We start from the raw sequence: 15321 nt of genomic DNA, 5'->3' as shown, positions 1-15321 counted from the left end.
GACGATGGATGTGTGATAAAGGGCATTGAATAAAGAAAGTGTTAAATGGGAAGGTGGCAGGTTGCCTTGGGGTGAAGGTGGGAAGAGGCTGATGATGAACCTTGGTACAGTAACAAGTTGGGAGTGAGTGAAAAACAGCACTCTGCCCCCCAAAATTGGTTGTAGTTAATGTCAAAGTGTTTAATTTTTTAATATCAATATTTTACATCACTCTTTGTATATAGGACACATTAGGCCTTGCTCACAAAGGGTAACTTTCACTTTTTAATAGTTTACAATTTTGAGTAAGTTTGCAAATTTTTGGCTATTCAGAAAATCGAGTCTACGTTTACGAAACTGTAACTAACATATCTCGACCAAATTAAAGGGCCTGGAGGCTATACACATTTGAATAAGCTCACTACTGTTTGACTATTCACCAAATCAGAGTGTAAATTTAAATAACTCGTATATCTCTATCAAATTGACGGTTTTGGGGGCTATATACTTTTGAGTAACTTACACTTTTTAGTAAGTTTATTACTGTTTGGCAATTCGCAAAATCTGAGTGTAAGTTACACTTTTGTATTAAATTTACACTTGAATTTTGTGCATAGCCAACAAGAAGTAAACTTATTCAAAAGTGTAAGTTACTCATTCGGTTTTATGGCAAGGTTGTAGGGTAAGCCAGTAGTAGTACACAGGAGGAGAAGACGAGCAGAAGAGCAAGGGATCATGGTAGTTCAGTAAATGTCTTTCAGTTTCACTTTTACCTAAAGTCTTTGTCCCACTTATTTCAAAATGTAGCTGTTTGGGCTAATGTCAAAAGTGCAATGAGTTCTCATTAATTCCACCTCAGATAGCATCTCACAGTCAAGTAACACCCAGTTCAGGTCACTTTTTTGTTTTGTTCTCATAGTCCATTTAACTTCTAGGAACCTGTCACGTGTCAGTTCTGCCATTGGCGCCCACCTCTTTTCTCTGCCATTATACCTAATCGTATCAAAAATCTTTTGCCCCCCCAGCTCGTGGCATCACCCCTGACCCGTTCACTTTTCTTACCATGATAACTACAATGCAAATGTACCCCACCTTCGCTTGCATAATATTGCACATTCTTCGTCAGCCCATGTCTCGGTTAGGATCAATATTTTGTGTTCCACTCTATTTTCAATTAATTTGCAAATGAAAGCTTTCATCACCACCGTCTAGTCTTCAGTGATACTTTAGCCTGCTAATGACTCAATATTCTCTTCATTTCTCTCCAGCAATTTATGTACCCTACTTGGGACCTGTAGAACGCTGCACTGTCCTGAGTCAAACCGGGTAATCTTGATACATCTTCATATGGCTTACACCAGTATTATTTCTTAAGGGGAAAAGTGAACAGATCACATTTCAAAAGAGATAGCAGGCCAAAAGCCCATTGCAAAATGGCCGGCGAATTACAGCACTCCACTTTTTTTAGCCTAGTTTCTCAAGCTTCCACCGTCCTTCAATATGTTCTCCCCTTCTGCTATAACTGCCTCACCTTTCTTCATGCCAGCCACAGTCCCAAGTCAAGGTCCATTTTCTCACAACATGGCGGCCTCCAGTTTCTTCCCATCTCTCTCCCTCTCCTTGCCCTCTCATTGTATGTCGTATCTGTCTGAACCCTTGCTTGCTTGGTATTTCATTGTAGAAATGCTGTCTATGGGCTAAAAGACCATCTCTTTCAACCCGCCTTACAGGCAATTATAGGAAATTTCTTGAGGGTGATCACCGTGCTTCCGCCTTATAATTAAGTCTTTTAGTTGCTTTTAGTTTATTTATTTCAGATAAGTTAGTTGCTCTTGTCCTCACGATAGGCTGCAGGGGCAATAAAAGTGGAGTTGTCCTGGAGCGCCTCCGAAGAGCAACCGTCTCTGAGCCAGGTCAGCTGTCCCTCGATCCCCACATGATATTCCCATAGCTTTTTGACGTATATTACCCTTTTGTCTGATTTGGGAAAATAGCATGATCCACCTTTTTCATGGTTTGGGACACTGGCAGTATTTGCGCATTTTTCGAGTCTTGTTTAGTGCAATTACAAATAGTGACTGCTAGATGGCAGTGTTGAAATACCGGCTGCTTTGCAATTTTTGATAAAATACATCGAAATTGTATAGCGCTAGTTTGAGAGAAATTGTTGAAATAGATAGGCTATTAACGCAATTTAACTTTGCCTGGCCCTTCATACGAGTCACGTCTTTGAGAGGCCAGACCGGCCCAATTTTATTAAAAATGGGCAAACCGTATTTGTTTTTTTTGGTTCCAAAGGACTGCTTCGGGCTTTCTGCCTAATAAATTCAATTACACAATAAACAACAAAGTAAATTAGGCTATTGAAGATTTCTGGGGATAGGTGTGAAGCCCAAATTTGCTGAGCTGCTTTGCATGAAATGGCGAGAGATGGGCAGCACCATATCTATAAAGATGTGACGCTGATGCTCTCTTCCCAAGCAGGGCTGTCTAGAGCCACGTACATTTGCGGAGATCCCCTTCCCCCAAAATGTTTTTTTTTTTTCCAATTGGTGCCACCGATCCTAGTCTCCCACTTTTTTTTATATATACGAACTCCTCCACCCACCGGGTGGGCCAGAGCCCAGGGGAGGAGGGGGCATAGTATATTTATGGAGAGAGGCGTTCATCCCTGAGCCTTCATTAGGCCCTGGATACCTCATCCCCTGGGCTGGTATTTTATGAATAAGATGGAAGGCATGTATTCTTCCTTCCCGAGCATCAATGAGGCAGCAGAGCCCCCCACTAAAAAAGGGGCTCCCCCCATGGCTCCCAATAAAAAAAATGTTGTGGGGGTGTCCCAGTTGGGCGCAGGGTCAACCGATGGGTAAAAATAAATTTGAAAAAAGTAAGACTGACTCCTGCATAGCCCCATGTGACTGCTTTGCAAGGACCCTGTGGGCTCCCCTGTGGTCCCCAATGAAAAATTAAACCTGTGAATGCATGGCAGCAAGACACCCAAAAACGCAATCAAAAGGTGAACAATAAATGAGCACCACGTAATGCCATGCAATTATTTTGTAAATATATGTAATATATTTTTGGAGCCTGGTGTGGCCCTATAAGGGGCAGGTGCACCGCCCAGCCTTTTTTCATGTTGTGGGGGGCTGCAGGGCGTACAGTAGCCCTTCAAAAATCCTTAAAAAAACAGTGAGTCTCCTGGGTCATTAAATCCATGATCCCAGGAAAGGGAAGGTAGTGCCCCCTTATGGTTTGTTCTATAGCTTTACTTTGTAACTTGAAAACTGTTAAAAACGACTCAAAGATATGCTGATTTTTTAAATAAAACTTTATTCATGCCCTCGCCATGCACTGCTTATGAACTCACATATTACATCACTAATGACATTTTATATGACTTCATTGATAACATCACTCCAACATCTCAGCTTGACATCATTGATGACAAAACTGTGCATGGCAGTGGCACAAGTTATAGTTACTGCAGGTCACAAGTCATGGTTCTTGAGATAGCTACAACTGGTCAATTTCAGTAGTTCTGCTAAAACTATATGCCTTCACTGACATTTTCACAAAACTAAAACATCTTCTTCAACCTTTGTTTTTTTCTATGAATTTCAAAAGTTTTTTTCTAATGCAAAGTAAGGTCTTATTACCTTATTACCTTACCTAAACATAACATCACTTTAACCTTTGCTTTTTCAGTGTACCTATCTATCTATCTATCTATCTATCTATCTATCTATCTATCTATCTATCTATATATATATGTTCGATGGCATGTGTAGCTGCAGATACGCATGCTGTGCACATCCCGCCATCTAGTGTTGGGCTCGGAGTGTTACAAGTTTTTTTTCTTCGAAGAAGTCTTTTCGAGTCACGAGATCGAGGGACTCCTCCCATTTCGGCTCCATTGCACATGGGCGTCGACTCCATCTTAGATTGTTTTTTTTCTGCCATCGGGTTCGGACGTGTTCCTTTTCGCTCCGTGTTTCGGGTCGGAAAGTTAGTTAGAATCTCGGAAAAATCGTCGGTATTGTTTGCGTTCGGTATCGGGTTAGTTATAACAGATCGACACTGATTTTTGAAGAGCTCCGGTGGCCCTTTGGGGTTTTTTCGATCCCCCGTCGGGGCCTGGTCGGCCCGGCCACATGTCTCTTCAAGGCTGATGGAACGGACCCCATTCCGCTTCTGCCCAAAATGTCACAACAAGTATCCATATACAGATCAGCATCTGGTCTGTAACTTGTGTTTGTCTCCAGAGCACAAGGAAGATACTTGTGAAGCCTGTCGAGCGTTTCGGTCCAGAAAGACGTTAAGGGACCGAAGAGCCAGAAGACTGCAGGTGGCGTCGGCGCCGACAGGACAAGGGCGTTTCGAGGAGGAAGAAGAAACTTTCTACATCCAGGAGTCGGACTCGGACGAGCTCGATCCAGAAGAAACGCCGAAAACCGTGAGTAAGACGTCGAAACATAAAACTCACGAGAAGACCACAAAATCCCAGGGGACGCCACCGCCAACAGGCCATGGCTTAACCCGAAAAATAGGTGACCGATCGTCGGCACCGAAAAAGGGCACGCTGGTGTCGAAGTCATCCGACTCCGGTCGAGATACCGCCACTCAGCAATCTCGGGCCCGAGACAGCGGCTCCGAGCAAGTTCGGCACCGAGACAGCGGAACCGAAATAAGTTGGCACCGAGAGACCACGACGCCGAAAATAAAAAAGGTTTCGTCGGAACCGAAAAAAGCAGCCGAAAAGGTTTCGATACCGAAACATCCGGCCTCGGAACCGAAATCAAGTTCCTACACAGAGGAACAAGGACTGTCCTCACAAATGAAAACACACAGATTTGGACAGGAACTAGAGACAATGGAGCCAGACTACACCCAAAGAAGGCTCCACATCCAAAAAGAAACGGGGAAGATCAGCACTCTCCCTCCTATTAGAATGAAACGCAAACTTGCTTTCCAGGAGAAAGACAAGCAGCCACAGGCAAAAGTGGCTAAACAAGTAAGCCCGCCACCGTCCCCACAACGCTCTCCGCAACCATCACCAGTAGCCACTCCACCAATGATGCAATCCCCGACTCATACAGGGATGAGTCAGGACGATCCAGACGCGTGGGATCTTTATGATGCGCCAGTGTCAGATAATAGTCCTGACTGTTATCCAGCTAGACCGTCACCACCAGAAGATACTACAGCCTACGCGCAGGTGATATCTATGGCAGCAGCGTTTCATAATGTCAGCCTACATTCAGAGCCAATTGAAGACGAATTTCTGTTCAATACACTGTCGTCTACACACAGCCAGTACCAGAGTCTCCCCATGCTACCTGGAATGCTAAAGCACTCCAAACAGGTGTTTGAGGAGCCTGTAAAAGGAAGGGCCATTACTCCAAGAGTGGAGAAAAAATATAAACCGCCACCAACTGACCCCGTGTACATCACATAACAGCTAACACCGGACTCAGTAGTAGTAGGGGCAGCTCGCAAGAGGGCGAACTCACACACTCACAGGAGATGCACCACCTCCAGATAAAGAGAGTCGTAAATTCGACGCGGCAGGAAAAAGAGTGGCGGCACAGGTAGCAAACCAGTGGCGTATTGCAAACTCACAGGCTTTGTTGGCCAGATACAATAGATCTCATTGGGACGAAATGCAACACTTTATTGAACATTTGCCCAAGGAGTTCCAAAAGAGAGCACAGCAAGTAGTGGAAGAAGGATAGAGTATCTCAAACAATCAGATACGGTCAGCAATAGATGCAGCAGACACAGCTGCCAGAACTGTAAACACAGCAGTGACAATAAGGAGACATGCATGGCTGCGTACATCAGGATTCAAGCCGGAGATACAACAAGCCGTGCTGAATATGCCATTTAACGGACAGCAGTTGTTTGGGCCGGAGGTGGACACTGCCATCGAAAAGCTTAAAAAAGACACAGATACGGCCAAAGCCATGGGCGCACTCTACTCCCCACAGAGCAGAGGCACATTTCGAAAGACACAGTTTCGAGGGGGGTTTCCAGGACAAAGCACAGAACCCACAACCTCACAAACAAGGCCCACTTATCAAAGCCAATATCAGCGGGGAAGTTTTCGGGGACAATATAGAGGGGGACAGTTCCAAAAAAGTAGAGGAAAATTCCAGAGTCCCAAAACTCCACAAAGCAAGCGGAGACTTACAAGTCACAAATCCCCAACACATATCACCTATGGGGGGGAGACTAACCAAGTTCTACAAACAATGGGAGGAGATAACAACAGATACTTGGGTCTTAGCAATTATCCAGCATGGTTATTGCATAGAATTTCTCAATTTCCCACCAAATGTCCCACCGAAAACACACAATATGTCAAAGCAACACATGGATCTTCTACAACTAGAGGTCCAAGCGTTGTTACAAAAACAAGCAATAGAATTAGTACCAATTCATCAGAAAGGAACAGGAGTTTACTCTCTGTACTTTCTCATACCCAAAAAGGACAAAACTCTAAGACCTATACTAGATCTCAGAACGTTAAATACCTACATCAAATCGGATCATTTTCACATGGTGACGTTACAGGACGTCATCCCATTGCTCAAACAGCAAGACTACATGACAACACTAGACCTAAAAGATGCATACTTCCATATACCGATACATCCTTCACACAGAAAGTACCTAAGGTTTGTATTCCAAGGGGTACATTACCAATTCAAAGTGTTGCCATTTGGGATAACAACTGCGCAAAGAGTTTTCACAAAATGCCTGGCAGTGGTAGCAGCGCATATCAGAAGACAGCAAATACACGTCTTCCCGTACCTAGACGATTGGTTAATCAAAACCAACACAAAAAAACGGTGTTCACAACACACAAGGTACGTTATCGAGACCCTCCACAAACTAGGTTTCTCACTCAACTACACAAAGTCGCACATTCAGCCGTACCAAACACAGCAGTACTTAGGGGCGACAATCGACACAACAAAAGGGGTTGCCACTCCAAGTCCACAAAGAGTACAAGCATTTCACAAGGTAATACAGGTCATGTATCCAAAACAAAGAATACAGGTCAAGATGGTAATGAAACTACTAGGCATGATGTCCTCATGCATAGCCATTGTCCCAAACGCCAGATTGTACATGCGGCCCTTACAACAGTGCCTAGCATCACAATGGTCACAGGCACAGGGTCAACTTCTAGATCTAGTGTTGATAGACTGCCAAACATACACCTCGCTTCTATGGTGGAACAGCATAAATTTAAACCAAGGGCGGCCTTTCCAAGACCCAGTGCTTCAATACGTAATAACTACGGATGCCTCCATGATAGGGTGGGGAGCTCATCTCAATCAACACAGCATCCAGGGACAGTGGGACACTCAGCAAAGACAATTTCACATAAATCACTTAGAACTACTGGCAGTATTTCTAGCGCTGAAAGCATTTCAACCCATAATAAGCCACAAACACATCCTTGTCAAAACAGACAACATGACAACAATGTATTATCTGAACAAACAGGGAGGAACACACTCAACTCAGTTATGTCTCCTAGCACAAAGAATATGGCATTGGGCGATTCACAACCACATTCGCCTAATAGCACATTTTATTCCAGGAATTCAGAATCAGTTAGCAGACAATCTTTCTCGGGATCACCAACAAATCCACGAATGGGAGATTCACCCCGAAATACTAAACACTTACTTCCAGAGATGGGGAACACCACAAATAGACCTATTTGCAACAAAAGAAAACGCAAAATTCCAAAACTTCGCATCCAGATACCCACAAGATCAGTCTCAGGGCAATGCGTTATGGATGAGTTGGTCAGGGATATTTGCATACGCTTTTCCCCCTCTCCCGCTCCTTCCATATCTAGTAAACAAATTGAGTCAAAGCAAACTCAAACTCATACTAATAGCACCAACTTGAGCAAGACAACCTTGGTACACAACACTATTAGACCTCTCAGTGGTGCCTCATGTCAAACTACCAAACAAACCAGATCTGTTAACTCAACACAAAGAACAGATCAGACACCCAAATCCAGCATCGCTGAATCTAGCAATTTGGCTCCTGAAATCTTAGAATTCGGACACTTAGACCTTACACAGGAATGTATGGAGGTCATAAAACAAGCTAGGAAACCAACCACTAGACATTGCTATGCAAATAAGTGGAAAAGATTTGTTTATTATTGCCACAATAACCAAATCCAACCATTACACGCATCTGCTAAAAACATTGTAAGCTACTTACTACATTTGCAAAAGTCAAAGCTAGCTTTTTCATCCATTAAAATACATCTTACCGCAATTTCAGCTTATCTGCAAATTACACACTCAACTTCTTTATTCAGGATACCAGTCATTAAAGCGTTTATGGAAGGGCTGAAGAGAATTATACCACCAAGAACACCACCAGTTCCTTCATGGAACCTCAATATTGTCTTAACTCGCCTCATGGGTCCACCTTTCAAACCTATGCACTCATGTGAAATGCAATATTTAACATGGAAAGTTGCATTTCTAATTGCTATCTCATCTCTAAGAAGAGTAAGTGAGATACAAGCATTTACCATACAAGAACCATTTATTCAAATACACAAGCATAAAGTAGTCTTACGAACAAATCCTAAATTCTTACCAAAAGTCATATCACCGTTCCACTTGAATCAAACAGTAGAACTTCCAGTGTTCTTTTCACAGCCAGATTCTGTAGCTGAGAGAGCACTACATACATTAGACATTAAAAGAGCGTTAATGTACTACATTGACAGGACAAAACTAATTCGGAAGACAAAACAATTATTTATTGCTTTCCAAAAACCCCATACAGGAAATCTAATTTCAAAACAAGGCATTGCTAGATGGATAGTTAAGTGCATTCAAACTTGTTATCTTAAAGCAAAAAGAGAACTGCCTATTACACCAAAGGCACACTCGACTAGCAAGAAAGGTGCTACCATGGCCATTCTAGGAAATATTCCAATGACCGAAATATGTAAGGCAGCCACATGGTCTATGCCTCATACATTTACCAAACACTACTGTGTAGATGTGTTAACGGTACAACAAGCCACAGTAGGACAAGCAGTACTACGAACATTGTTTCAAACAACTTCAACTCCTACAGGCTGAACCACCGCTTTTGGGGAGATAACTGCTTACTAGTCTATGCACAGCATGTGTATCTACAGCTACACATGCCATCGAACGAAAATGTCACTTACCCAGTGTGAGAAAGTAGCCTCTTTCTAGCCTTGTTACCCCCACTTTTGGCCTGTTTGTGAGTGTATGTCAGGGTGTTTTCACTGTCTCACTGGGATCCTGCTAGCCAGGGCCCAGTGCTCATAGTGAAAACCCTATGTTTTCAGTATGTTTGTTATGTGTCACTGGGACCCTGCTAGCCAGGACCCCAGTGCTCATAAGTTTGTGACCTATATGTATGTTTTCCCTGTGTGATGCCTAACTGTCTCACTGAGGCTCTGCTAACCAGAACCTCAGTGGTTATGCTCTCTCTTTACAAATTGTCACTAACAGGCTAGTGACCAATTTCACCAATTTACATTGGCATACTGGAACACCCTTATAATTCCCTAGTATATGGTACTGAGGTACCCAGGGTATTGGGGTTCCAGGAGATCCCTATGGGCTGCAGCATTTCTTATGCCACCCATAGGGAGATCTGACAATTCTTACACAGGCCTGCCAGTGCAGCCTGAGTGAAATAACGTCCACGTTATTTCACAGCCATTTACCACTGCACTTAAGTAACTTATAAGTCACCTATATGTCTAACCTTTACCTGGTAAAGGTTGGGTGCTAAGTTACTTAGTGTGTGGGCACCCTGGCACTAGCCAAGGTGCTCCCACATTGTTTAGGGCAAATTCCCCGGACTTTGTGAGTGTGGGGACACCATTACACGCGTGCACTATACATATGTCACGACATATGTATAGCATCACAATGGTAACTCCGAACATGGCCATGTAACATGTCTAGGATCATGGAATTGTCACCCCAATGCCAATTCCATGATCCCCCGAGTCTCTAGCTCAGACCCGGGTACTGCCAAACTACCTTTCCTGGGGTTTCACTGCAGCTGCTGCTGCTGCCAACCCCTCAGACAGGTTTCTGCCCTCCTGGGGTCCAGCCAGGCTTGGCCCAGGAAGGCAGGACAAAGGACTTCCTCAGAGAGAGGGTGTTACACCCTCTCCCTTTGGAAAAAGGTTTCAGGGCTGGGGAGAAGTAGCCTCCCCCAGCCTCTGGAAATGCTTTGATGGGCACAGATGGTGCCCATCTCTGCATAAGCCAGTCTGCACCGGTTCAGGGATCCCTCAGCCCTGCTCTGGCGTGAAACTGGACGAAGGAAAGGGGAGTGACCACTCCCCTGACCTGCACCTCCCATGGGAGGTGCCCAGAGCTCCTCCAGTGTGCTCCAGACCTCTGCCATCTTGGAAACAGAGGTGCTGCTGGCACACTGGACTGCTCTGAGTGGCCAGTACCAGCAGGTGACGTCAGAGACTCCTTCTGATAGGCTCCTTCAGGTGTTGCTAGCCTATCCTCTCTCCTAGGTAGCCAAACCTCCTCTTCTGGCTATTTAGGGTCTCTGCTTTGAGGAATTCCTTAGATAACGAATGCAAGAGCTCATCAGAGTTCCTCTGCATCTCTCTCTTCACCTTCTGCCAAGAAATCGACTGCTGACCGCGCTGGAAGCCTGCAAAACTGCAACAAAGTAGCTAAGACGACTACTGCGACCTTGTAACGCTGATCCTGCCGCCTTCTCGACTGTTTTCCTGGTGGTGCATGCTGTGGGGGTAGTCTGCCTCCTCTCTGCACTAGAAGCTCCGAAGAAATCTCCCGTGGGATCGACGGAATCTTCCCCCTGCAACCGCAGGCACCAAAGAACTGCATCACCGGTCCTCTGGGTCTCCTTTCAGCATGACGAGCGAGGTGCCTTGAACTCAGCAACTCTGTCTAAGTGACTCCACAATCCAGTGACTCTTCAGTCCAAGTTTGGTGGAGGTAAGTCCTTGCCTCCCCACGCTAGACTGCATTGCTGGGAACCGCGTGTTTTGCAGCTACTCCGGCTCCTGTGCCCTCTTCGAGGATTTCCTTTGTGCACAGCCAAGCCTGGGTCCCCGGCACTCTAACCTGCATTGCACAACCTCCTGAGTTGTCCTCCGGCGTCGTGGGACTCTCTTGTGCAACTTCGGGTGAGCACCGATTCACTCCACTTCGTAGTGCCTGTTCCGGCACTTCTGCGGGTGCTGCTTGCTTCTGAGTGGGCTCTTTGTCTTGCTGGACGCCCCCTCTGTCTCCTCACACAATTGGCGACATCCTGGTCCCTCCTGGGCCACAGCAGCATCCAAAAACCCTAACCGCGAGCTTTGCAGCTAGCAAGGCTTGTTTGCGGTCTTTCTGCGGGAAAACACTTCTGCACGACTCTTCACGACGTGGGACATCCATCCTCCAATGGGGAAGTTTCTAGCCCTTGTCGTTCTTGCAGAATCCATAGCTTCTACCTTCCGGTGGCAGCTTCTTTGCACCCACAGCTGGCATTTCCTGGGCATCTGCCCACTCTCGACTTGATCGTGACTTTTGGACTTGGTCCCCTTGTTCCACAGGTACTCTCGTCTGGAAATCCATGATTGTTACATTGCTGGTGTTGGTCTTTCCTGCAGAATTCCCCTATCACGACTTCTGTGCTCTTTGGGGAACTTAGGTGCACTTTGCACCCACTTTTCAGGGTCATGGGGTGGGCTATTTTTCTAACCCTCACTGTTTCTTTACAGTCCCAGCGACCCTCTACAAGGTCACATAGGTTTGGGGTCCATTCGTGGTTCGCATTCCACTTCTAGAGTATATGGTTTGTGTTGCCCCTATCCCTATGTGCCCCCGCTGCATTCTATTGTGACTATACATTGTTTGCACTGTTTTCTATTGCTATTACTGCATATTTTGGTATTGTGTACATATATCTTGTGTATATTTGCTATCCTCATACTGAGGGTACTCACTGAGATACTTTTGGCATATTGTCATAAAAATAAAGTACCTTTATTTTTAGTATATCTGTGTATTGTGTTTTCTTATGATATTGTGCAAGTGGCACTAGTGGTACTGTAGGAGCTTCACTCGTCTCCTAGTTCAGCCTAAGCTGCTCTGCTAAGCTACCTTTTCTATCAGCCTAAGCTGCTAGACACCCCTCTACACTAATAAGGGATACCTGGGCCTGGTGCAAGGTGTAAGTACCCCTTGGTACTCACTACAAGCCAGTCCAGCCCCCTACACCCAGTGTACATCTGTTCGTGGCATTAGTCGCTGCAGATTCACATGAGCCCACCCGCCTCCCCGGGAACCTGTAGCCGTTTAGAAGTTGATCTTGAACATTTGTAAATTTGTAAATATATCACTTTAAACTACATTATGTACATACGTATTCACTCCATTGCATGGGCACTATTACTATAATACACAACTCCTACCTCACCCTCTGCGGGGAAAACAATCTAAGATGGAGTCGACGCCCATGCGCAATGGAGCCGAAATGGGAGGAGTCCCTCGATCTCGTGACTCGAAAAGACTTCTTCGAAGAAAAACAACTTGTAACACTCCGAGCCCAACACTAGATGGCGGGATGTGCACAGCATGTGAATCTGCAGCGACTAATGCCACGAACAGATGTACACTGGGTAAGTGACATTTTCCATATATATACATATATATATATATATATATATATATATATAATGTTTTATTTTATGTATGTGTGTGTGTCAGATGTCCACAAAAACTGATTAAGTGTGGGAAGGCACCATGAAGAGCATTCCACATAATTGATTAAACTGTGATTAAACCCTCCCTCCCCCGACCGTATCATGTACCACATCCCCTTATCAAAATGTAATATGCGCCTAATATGGAGTGACCACAAGTCCACATTAGTAGATTTGTTTATGCTAATGTACACTGGTAAACTGTCATTTTACATTGGGTGTGTGAAATGTACCCCTTTCAAAGTTATACCCCTCTCAATGCGTAGGTCTGGGTAATAACTCAATGTACCACTATATAGAAATGCCTATGCTGATATATTCATCCTATCGATTACTCTGTTACTTCAGTGTGTCAGCGAGTCTCTGAATAAGGCCTGGATGTGCAAAAGTAAAGCCTTGCAGCGGTCAGGAACTAAAGGACAAGATTAATATTATTTATCACAGCTCCATCAGTCTAATCCACCTAATTCATATAAATCATTTTGCAGTGCAGGAAAAATACATATATCCCTAATATAGTCTGTGCAAACATTTCAACCACCCTTTCCCCTCAGACAATTCATTCCTGGCTCTACCTATACCATCCTCCACACCCTCTCCACGGATTTAATATCTAGATGTGATAGAGTGATAGTTCCTCTTTCTATGGCAATGGTGTAGAGAAGAGTGACCTTTAAAAAAAATGTTGACCCATCATTTCGGTGTAAACTGGTTCTTTTCATCCACTTTTTGCAGGCTGAAGAATCTTAACTACGTTTCTCAAACTGTAACATTATTGTGCATACTGGGTGGATCTATAAATAGAACATCATTCTATTCGGTCCTAATTTACATTTTACTCTTAATATAGGTAGTGATATCCATTCCTTTTTATACTGTACCCACAGTCTGTAATTCACAACATCTCTAAGTTTCCACCTTTCTGTTGACATTGCCCCATCATTCGTTAGTGACCAAGTGCAAGATGGAGTTATAGCTTTCTGTATAAAAATAATACGTTCTATACTGTGCTCCCATTAAAATGTACACCTTGGCCTACCCCACTTGTAAAGTGGCTGTTATGCCCTTGTAAATTCCAGCTCAGAGTTAGGTGCCATCCACTATATATTTCAAATTGCCTACAACTCACGTGGAAACATCTGAGCTTCGAGTTATACATTCCAGTATTTCATAATGTCATACATCTGAATATAATCCTGTTAGACCTGGCAGCCTTAGGGTGTTCTCCCTCCAACTTTCTGCCTGCCTCCCTCCATTTTCTGATTTAGTTTTTGCTACCTTTATGACTCTGTGCACTTTAGTACTGCTAAATAGTGCTAAAGTGCTTGTGGTCTCTCCCCTAAATCATGCTAACAGCGGCTTAACCCAATTGGCATATTTAATATACTTATTACTCCATAGTAAAGTGCAGTACATGTGCCCAGGGCATATAAATGAAATGCTACTTGTAGGCCTGCAGCACTAGTTGCAGCTCTGTCTGTGCCACCCACTTAAGTAGTCCCCTAACCATGTGTCAGGCCTGCCATTGCATAGCCTTTGTGTGCAGTTTCAAAATGCCATGTCGACCTGGCAAAATGCCCCTTTTACCTTGCCCAATCCTTCCCTTTTTATATGTATAAGTCACCCCAAAGGTAGGCCCTGGACAATCCAGAGGGCAGGGTGCAATGTATTTAAAAGGCAGAACATGTACTTTTAGGTTTATATGTCCTGATAGTAAAAAAAACCTCCCCAAATCGTTTTTCACAACAGCAAGGCCTATCTCTCCTATAGGATAACATTGGGATTGTCTCATTATATCTTATAAGTGTAATTCACAATCTGGAAGAGATACGTTTGTCAAGTTTGGTGTCTCTGGACTCACAATTTAAAATCACAGCTTATGGTTAAGTCAGATTTTAAATTGCAGTTCTTTTAGAAAGTTGCCATTTTCTTACTTTAGCCATTTGGTGTTTCTGCCTGTCTCCAATACACGTATGGGGTGGGGTGTCAGCTAGGCCTGTACATGCCATCTAGACAGCCATACACAAAGGGAGCTTATGTGTCAATGATGGACCTTCCACAGCCTAATGGGCCATCTTGGGCAGGATGGGAGGGAGGGGCTGACACACCTAAATGGGCAGTGTCCTGCCTCACACAAAAGGCTACATACCCCCCCTGTAGTGAGTCTAGCGCCAAGGCAGAAAGGGAGGATCTTTGGGCACCTTAAAGACCTTTCTTTGAAGTCTCCTCCACTTCAAAGACACAACTGGGCTTAAGTACTAAACCTCTGACACAACCAACTCAATACACTTCTGGACCTGTGGGTGCTCTGTCGGGAGGAAGGACTGCTGTGCTGCTACAAGGACTGCCACTCTGCTGAGCTGCTACTCTGCTAGATTCTTACTTTGTTGAGTTGATCTGCTGCCCTCTTGCCTTGGAGTGAGTAGGGCTGGACCTGTTTCTCTACGCATCCCAGAACCAAAGTGACTCCAAGGGCTTGCTGGCTTGCCTCCCATTTTCTGAAGCCTGAGCGACAGAAAATACTTCCAGTTTACCTGCTACAGCTCCTCGACCAGTCGTCAACC

At 44.5% G+C, this 15321-nt stretch overlaps 1 protein-coding gene across 1 annotated transcript in view; it reads left to right on the top strand.

Annotated features, from left to right (window-relative positions):
- Positions 1-15321, top strand: part of MTAP (methylthioadenosine phosphorylase) — a 248349-nt gene that overhangs the window by 136477 nt on the left and 96551 nt on the right. The gene's annotated exons all lie outside the window — the stretch shown is intronic.

The sequence above is a fragment of the Pleurodeles waltl genome, chromosome 1_2, assembly GCF_031143425.1.
Source record: "Pleurodeles waltl isolate 20211129_DDA chromosome 1_2, aPleWal1.hap1.20221129, whole genome shotgun sequence".
In the NCBI taxonomy this organism is placed as follows: domain Eukaryota; kingdom Metazoa; phylum Chordata; class Amphibia; order Caudata; family Salamandridae; genus Pleurodeles; species Pleurodeles waltl.
Note: the sequence above shows the minus strand (reverse complement) of the source record. Positions and strands in the feature narration are given on the sequence as shown.